Source organism: Erinaceus europaeus, chromosome 2 (genome assembly GCF_950295315.1).
Source record: "Erinaceus europaeus chromosome 2, mEriEur2.1, whole genome shotgun sequence".
Taxonomy (NCBI): domain Eukaryota; kingdom Metazoa; phylum Chordata; class Mammalia; order Eulipotyphla; family Erinaceidae; genus Erinaceus; species Erinaceus europaeus.
Genome location: NC_080163.1, coordinates 203,995,334 through 204,003,760, shown reverse-complemented (window position 1 = coordinate 204,003,760; position 8,427 = coordinate 203,995,334). Strand labels below are relative to the sequence as shown.

Genomic DNA, 8,427 nt, shown 5'->3' with positions numbered 1-8,427 from the left:
TGTGGCCTGCGCCCGGCCCTGTGGCCTCACCCTGTTCCATATTCTGCACCCTGCCCTGTGGCCTGCACCCTACCATGTGGCCTGCTCCCTGCCCTGTGGCCTGAACCCTACCCCACGGCCTGCACCCTGCCCTGTGGCCTGCACCCTACCCTGTGCTATGCAGAAGCCGTCCCTCGGGTTCCATGTGAGGCTCTGTGGGGACAGGCAAATGCAGTTGTATCTGATAGTGGGTGGGAGACCTTCCCAAAGCTTTGCCCATATGGTGATGACCTTTAACTCCTGGCAAATACATAGCCTCCTGATAAGGCTGGTTATAGTGCAGGTGTGGGAGGTGGGCGGTAGCACACCCAGTTAAGCACACATAGTGCAGAGCAAGTATGGGACGGCTGCGATCAGCTCTGGGGAGGGCTGCGGTCAGCGCTGGGGAGGGCTGCGGTCAGCGCTGGGGAGGGCTGCGGTCAGCGCTGGGGGGGGCTGCGGTTAGCGCTGGGGAGGGCTGCGGTCAGCGCTGGGGAGGGCTGCGGTCAGCGCTGGGGAGGGCTGCGGTCAGTGGTAGAGGGAGGGCTACGGTCAGCACAGGGGAGGGCTGTGGTCAGCACTGGAGGGAGGGCTGTGGTCAGTGCTGGGAGGGCTGTGGTCAGTCTTGGAGGGGGCCTGAGGGACACAGATGTCCCAGGGAGGCACTGGACATGGGCTCCCTGGGGTGGCAAGCTGCCCGGGGACCCTGGGGTGGCAGAAGTTGCAGGCTCTGCCCCATAGGCCCTGTGTCCCGTCCCCCGCTGGGCACAGCCGTCCACAGCTGCCGCTGTGTCCCCAAGTGGACACGGCCAGGCAGGCAGCAGGTTCCCGGTGACCCTGTGTCCCAGCCTAGCCAGCCCCTTGAGGGTCTCAGCATCCAGGGTGGCCTGGCCTCCCGGGGCCCTGGCCCTGCCCACACTGACCTCCTCCTGCCCACCCCTCGTCCCCCAGGAGACCTGGTGCTCACCCTCATCATCCCCCAGTGCCGGGAGTGCCAGGCCTGCCTGCATCCAAGAGGCAGCTTCTGTGACAAGCAGGAGTGAGTGCCCCCTCTCCCCCACCCTCTCTTCCGCCCCCCATGAGAACTCATGTCTTCAGCATCCTCCCTTCCCCCCTGCCCTCAGAGCCCCTCCAGCATCCTGCCTACCCTCCCCCCCAGGACTCAGTGCCCCCACCCTCAGTATCCTGCCCTCCCCTCCCCTGCCTGCCATGGCCCCCCCTGTGAGGACGTTTTTGTTTTTTTTTTAATTTTTATTTATAAAAAGGCAACACTGTCAAAACCATAGGGTTAGAGGGGTACAACTCCACACAATTCCCACCACCAGAACGCTGTATCCCATCCCCTCCCCTGATAGCTTTCCTATTCTTTATCCCTCTGGGAGCATGGACCCAAGGTCATTGTGGGATGCAGAAGGTGGAAGGTCTGGCTTCTGTAATTACTTCCCCACTGATCATGGGTGCTGACAGGTGGATCCATACTCCCAGCCTGTTTCTCTCTTTCCCTAGTGGGGCGAGGCTCTGGGAAGTGGGGCTCCAGGACACACTGGTGGGGTTGTCTGTCCAGGGAAGTCATGTTGTCATCACGGTAGCATCTGGAACCGGTGGCTGAAAAGAGAGTTAACATACAAAGCCAAACAAGTTGTTGACTAATCATGGACCTAAATGCTGGAGTAGTGCAGATGAAGAGTTGGAGGTGTCTCTGTTCTGTAGATAGTTAATAATCCTATTTTAGTTATATTCCAAAGGGCCCTTGATTATACTAGTTTTGTTTGTTTGTTGTTGTTGTTGTTTTACCTGAGCCTGACATCTGATATGCAGGTGGATCCAAGTTATTGTCTGGGGAGATAATGTCATGGCTGGAAAAAGGACCAGAAAGCTGGATCAGAGAAGAGAGTAGCTCCCTAGGTCCCCACATCTCCACGTCCCCAGATCTCCAAGGCCCCTCAGGTCGCCAGGTCCCCACAGCCCCCAGGTGTCCATGGCTCCATGTCCCCACAGCCACCCACATCCCCAAGTCCCCACAGCCCCCCAGGTTCCCATGGTTCCCCAGGCCCAAGGTCCCCCCAGCCTCCCAGGTCCCCATTGTCCCACAGGCCCCCAGGTCCCATGGCTACCCAGGTCCCCCATAGCCCACTCCCCCGGTCCCCAGGTCCCAGCAGCCCACAATGTCCCCAAAGTCCCGTGAAAAACCAGTGGCCAGCTCAGCCACCCCACCCACTCTGGGAGTCACAGCCCCCAGGTCCCACCCCCCCCCACACACACACCCTCAGCTACTGCCCCCTGTCCTGTTCTCAGTGTGTCTGCAGCTGAGGGCTGGGTGGGCTCTTGCTCTGTCCCCAGTGGCCAGGAGGGGACATCAGTGAAGGACAGAAAGGTGGCGTGACAGCCACAGCAAGGACAGGAAGCGCCTCCCTCTTCACAGGCTGGAAGAGCCAGGACGATGTCCCCAAGCTGGTGACTGACTTCATGGCCAAGAAGTTTGACCTGGACACACTGATCACCCACATCCTGCCCTTTGAGAAGATCCAAGAGGGCTTCGAGCTGCTCACCTCTGGCCAGAGGTGATGCCCGGGGCCACACTCCACTGGCCGGTGCTGCACACGGCCCGCCTGCAGCCCACAAAGTGCAAGCAGACCCTCATTCACACAGCAGGACGGGCGGTGACATGACAGCAAGATGCCAATAAATAGAGATTTATTAGAGAGGCAGGGGCTGGGGAGGAGAAGAGAGGGGAGAGAGAGATTTATTAGAGAGGGGAGAGAGAGATTTATTAGAGAGGGGAGAGATAGATTTATTAGAGAGGCAGGGGGTGGGGAGGGAGCAGAGAGGGGAGAGATAGATTTATTAGAGAGGCAGAGGCTGGGGAGGGAGCAGAGAGGGGTAGAGAAGGGAGAGGGAGAGGTGAGACGGGAGAGGGGGAGGAGGGGGAGAGAGAGAAATGGAAAAGAGCCTTGATCAACACTGGTCTGTCCTCACCTGTGTCCTGGGCCTGTCCTCCGCTCACCTGTGTCCTGGGCCTGTCCTCACCAGTGTCCTAGGCCTGTCCTCACCAGTGTCCTAGGCCTGTCCTCACCTGTGTCCGGGGCCTCTCCTCACCAGTGTCCTAGGCCTGTCCTCACCTGTGTCCGGGGCCTGTCCTCACCTGTGTCCTGGGCCTCTCCTCACCAGTGTCCTAGGCCTGTCCTCTCCTCACCTGTGTCCTGGGCCTGTCCTCACCTGTGTCCTGGGCCTGTCATCTGAGTTTTGGGTCCCTCTAAAGCTGTATTTCCATTTCAGCATCAGAACTGTTCTGACGTTTTAGACAGAGCGGGACACTGCCAGGCAGCCTCCCACGTAGACTCCACATCTCCTCACGGCTGGACACTCTCAGGCTTGCACACCCTCATTAGCTGCGCCCTGCCATGAGGCCTGCACCCTGCCATGTGGCCTGCGTCCTGCCCTGTGGCCTGCACCCTACCCCACGGCCTGCACCCTGCCCTGTGGCCTGAACCCTACCCCAAGGCCTGCACCCTACCCTGTGGCCTGCACCCTACCCCAAGGCGTGCACCCTACCCCATGGCCTGCACCCTGCCCTGTGACCTGCACCCTACCACAAGGCCTGCACCCTGCCCTGTGGCCTGCACCCTACCCCAAGGCCTGCACCCTGGCCTGTGCTATGCAGAAGCTGTCCCTAGGGTTCCATGTGAGGCTCTGTGGGGACAGGCAAATGCAGTTATATCTGACAGTGGGTGAGAGACCTTCCTAAAGCTTTGCCCACATGGTGCAAACGCTAGAAGAAGAACAGTGCAGGTGTGGGAGGTGGGCGGTAGCACACCCAGTTAAGCACACATAATGCAGAGCAAGTGTGGGAGGGCTGAGGTCAGCTCTGGGGAGGGCTGTGGTCAGCACAGGGGAGGGCTATGGTCAGTGCTGGAGGGGCTGTGGTCAGCACAGGGGAGGGTGATGGTCAGTGCTAGAGGGAGGGCTGTGGTCAGCACTGGAGGGAAGACTGTGGTCAGTGCTGGAGGGAGGCTTGTGGTCAGTCTTGGAGGGAGGCTTGTGGTCAGCTCTTGGGGGCCTTGGTCAGCTCTCATGGGGCCCATGCTCAGCCCCTGAGTGGGGCAGAGGATACAGGAGTGTGGGCCTAGTGGCGGCAGTTGTCAGGAGTCATGGTTATATAACCGGGTGTAAGGTCACGAGCTGTGTGCACTGCAGAAGGGCATGTCTGTGGGTCAGGAGAGCAGCCCTGGGTGCAAGTCCATTGCCCTGAGGGAACGCCGTGGACACACTGGGAGCTGGTGGGTCCCTCCCTGGTCTCCTCATAGGCGGGCTGGGCCCGGGATGCCCACAGCACAAGCATCTGTTTGTCCTGCCCCATCACTGCCTACCCACCCAGGATAGACACTGCCCCCGCCACTCACAGAAACAAAGGGTCTGCCCAGTACACTGTGGCTGGTGTTCTTGGAGAGGGGCAACTACTGCCCCCTGGCTGCCAGCGCTCGGCCTGCCCCTGACTCCAAGAGCCCACGCTCCTCCCTCTTGGCTCCCGGTGCCCGGCCTCCTGCCCCCTGGCTCCCAGTGCCACCCTCCTACCCCTGACTCCCAGTGCCCACCCTCCTGCCCCCTGACTCCCAGTGCCCACCCTCCTGCCCCTGACTCCCAGTGCCCACCCTCCTGCCCCCTGGCTCCCAGTGCCCACCCTCCTGCCCCCTGGCTCCCAGTGCCCACCCTCCTGCCCCCTGGCTCCCAGTGCCCATCCTCCTGCCCCCTGGCTCCCAGTGCCCACCCTCCTGCCCCTGACTCCCAGTGCCCACCCTCCTGCCCCTGGCTCCCAGTGCCCACCCTCCTGCCCCCTGGCTCCCAGTGCCCACCCTCCTGCCCCTGACTCCCAGTGCCACCCTCCTGCCCCTGACTCCCAGTGCCCACCCTCCTGCCCCCTGGCTCCCAGTGTCCACCCTCCTGCCCCTGACTCCCAGTGCCCACCCTCCTGCCCCCTGGCTCCCAGTGCCCAACCTCCTGCCCCCTGGCTCCCAGTGCCCACCCTCCTGCCCCTGACTCCCAGTGCCACCCTCCTGCCCCCTGGCTCCCAGTGCCCGGCCTCCTGCCCCTGACTCCCATTGCCACCCTCCTGCCCCTGACTCCCAGTGCCCACCCTCCTGCCCCTGGCTCCCAGTGCCACCCTCCTGCCCCTGACTCCCAGTGCCCACCCTCCTGCCCCCTGACTCCCAGTGGCCACCCTCCTGCCCCTGACTCCCAGTGCCACCCTCCTGCCCCTGACTCCCAGTGCCCACCCTCCTGCCCCTGGCTCCCAGTGCCCACCCATCTGCCCCCTGGCTCCCAGTGCCCACCCTCCTGCCCCTGGCTCCCAGTGCCCGGCCTCCTGGCCCATGGCTCCAGTGCCAGGCCTCCTGCCTTCCTCTCCCATTTCCCAGCAGTGGTTGGAGAAGAGGAAGAGTGGCCTGGGGCTGAGTCTCTGGCAGAGAACTTGCAGAGATAAGACCTGGTCCTGCAGCTCCTTCCCCACAGCCCCAGGGCTGCTCAGCTCTCAGGTGACCAGGCCCTGACAGGAGGGTTCGCTCTGATAAGAGCAGATACAAGCGTGTAAGAGCAGGGAGCCCAAGAGAGGGAGAGTCATTCTCACCTACTGTCCCAGGGCCCCAGCACCCTGTCAGCTCACCTCCTGTCCTAGGGCCCCAGCACCTGTCAGCTCACCTCCTGTCCCTGGGCCCCAGCACCCTGTCACCTCACCTCCTGTCCCTGGGCCCCAGCACCCTGTCACCTCACCTCCTGTCCCAGGGCTTCAGCACCTGTCAGCTCACTTCCTGTCCCAGGGCCCCAGCACCCTGTCACCTCACCTCCTGTCACAGGGCCCCAGCACCCTGTCACCTCACCTCCTGTCCCAGGGCCCCAGCACCCTGAAACCTCACCTCCTGTCCCAGGGCCTCAGCACCCTGTCACCTCACCTCCTGTCCCAGGGCCCCAGCACCCTGTCACCTCATCTCCTGTCCCAGGGCCCCAGCACCCTGTCACCTCACCTCCTGTCCCAGGGCCTCAGCACCCTGTCACCTCCTGTCCCAGGGCCTCAGCACCCTGTCACCTCCTGTCCCAGGGCCTCAGCACCCTGTCACCTCTTGTCCCCGGGCCCCAGCACCCTGTCAGCTCACCTCCTGTCCCAGGGCCCCAGCACCCTGTCACCTCACCTCCTGTGCCAGGGCCCCAGCACCCTGAAACCTCACCTCCTGTCCCAGGGCCCCAGCACCCTGTCACCTCCTGTCCCAGGCCTCAGCACCCTGTCACCTCCTGTCCCAGGCCCCCAGCACCCTGTCACCTCACCTCCTGTCCCAGGGCCTAGCACCCTGTCACCTCCTGTCCCAGGGCCTCAGCACCCTGTCACCTCTTGTCCCCGGGTCCCAGCACCCTGTCAACTCACCTCCTGTCCCAGGGCCCCAGCACCCTGTCACCTCACCTCCTGTCCCAGGGCCTCAGCACCCTGTCACCTCACCTCCTGTCCCAGGACCCCAGCACCCTGTCACCTCACCTCCTGTCCCAGGCCCCAGCACCCTGTCACCTCACCTCCTGTCCCAGGGCCCCAGCATCCTGTCACCTCACCTCCTGTCCCAGGGCCCCAGCACCCTGTCACCTCCTGTCCCAGGACCCCAGCACCCTGTCACCTCACCTCCTGTCCCAGGGCCCCAGCACCCTGTCAGCTCACCTCCTGTCCCAGGGCCTCAGCACCCTGTCACCTCACCTCCTGTGCCAGGGCCCCAGCACCCTGAAACCTCACCTCCTGTCCCAGGGCCCCAGCACCCTGTCACCTCCTGTCCCAGGCCTCAGCACCCTGTCACCTCCTGTCCCAGGCCCCCAGCACCCTGTCACCTCACCTCCTGTCCCAGGGCCTAGCACCCTGTCACCTCCTGTCCCAGGGCCTCAGCACCCTGTCACCTCTTGTCCCCGGGTCCCAGCACCCTGTCAGCTCACCTCCTGTCCCAGGGCCCCAGCATCCTGTCACCTCACCTCCTGTCCCAGGGCCCCAGCACCCTGTCACCTCCTGTCCCAGGACCCCAGCACCCTGTCACCTCACCTCCTGTCCCAGGGCCCCAGCACCCTGTCAGCTCACCTCCTGTCCCAGGGCCTCAGCACCCTGTCACCTCACCTCCTGTGCCAGGGCCCCAGCACCCTGAAACCTCACCTCCTGTTCCAGGGCCCCAGCACCCTGTCAGCTCACCTCCTGTCCCAGGGCCCCAGCACCCTGTCACCTCCTGTCCCAGGCCTCAGCACCCTGTCACCTCCTGTCCCAGGGCCCCAGCACCCTGTCACCTCACCTCCTGTGCCAGGGCCTCAGCACCCTGTCACCTCCTGTCCCAGGGCCCCAGCACCCTGTCAGCTCACCTCCTGTCCCAGGGCCCCAGCACCCTGTCACCTAACCTCCTGTCCCAGGGCCTCAGCACCCTGTCACCTCACCTCCTGTCCCAGGGCCCCAGCACCCTGTCACCTCACCTCCTGTCCCAAGGCCCCAGCACCCTGTCACCTCACCTCCTGTCCCAGGGCCCCAGCATCCTGTCAGCTCACCTCCTGTCCCAGGGCCCCAGCACCCTGTCACTTCACCTCCTGTCCCAGGGCCCCAGCACCCTGTCACCTCACCTCCTGTCCCAGGGCCCCAGCACCCTGTCACCTCACCTCCTCCCAGGGTCCCAGCACCCTGTCTGCTCACCTCCTGTCCCAGGGCCCCAGCACCCTGTCACCTCACCTTCTGTCCCAAGGCCCCAGCACCCTGTCACCTCCTATCACCCAGTCACCTCACCTATCCTTAGCAATGTATGTTCTTTTTTTTTTTTATTTAAAGATTTTATTTGTTAATGAGAAACATAGAAGGAGAGAGAAAGGACCAGGCATCACCCTGGCACATGTGCTTCCTGAGATTGAACTCAGAACCTCATGCCCAAGAGTCTGGTGTTTTATCCAGTGTGCCACCTCCCGGACCATGGCAATGTGGGTTTGCTTCGCTCTTCTTGGCTGTCCCCCGCAGCCCCAGGAGGACTGAGAATGAGCATTTGGACTTTCCTGAACTTTCTGTGAGGACCAACACTAATGGCTAGCTGTGATCAGAGGGACATCAGTGGCCTCCGGCAGCACCTGGCTTGAATGCTGACTGGGCCACCCCTCTCCCCTCACTGTGAGGGGGCCCTCACATGAGGCCGGCTGTGGTCTTGGGGAGATTAGCGTCTCTGGGGCCACCTGATCCCCTGCTCAGCCTTTTGTGTCTGAAGCTGCAGGTCCTGGTCAGTTAAGAGAGAGGGCCATGGAGCCAAGCTCAGGACAGGGCCACCACAGGGGGTGGGGCCACCAGAGGGGACAGGTCACCACAGGGGACAGAGCCACCACAGGGGACGGGGCCACCACAGGGGACGGGGCCACCACAGGGGATGGGGC

The 8,427-nt window shown here is 63.1% G+C and overlaps 1 long non-coding RNA gene across 1 annotated transcript; it reads left to right on the top strand.

Annotated features, from left to right (window-relative positions):
• The first annotated feature begins 586 nt into the window (after nucleotides 1-586).
• LOC132536877 (uncharacterized) lies at nucleotides 587-3,764 on the top strand. Its single transcript, XR_009548421.1, has 3 exons — nucleotides 587-1,057; nucleotides 2,441-2,579; nucleotides 3,295-3,764. It is a non-coding gene; the product is annotated as an uncharacterized LOC132536877 (long non-coding RNA).
• The last annotated feature ends 4,663 nt before the right edge of the window (nucleotides 3,765-8,427 follow it).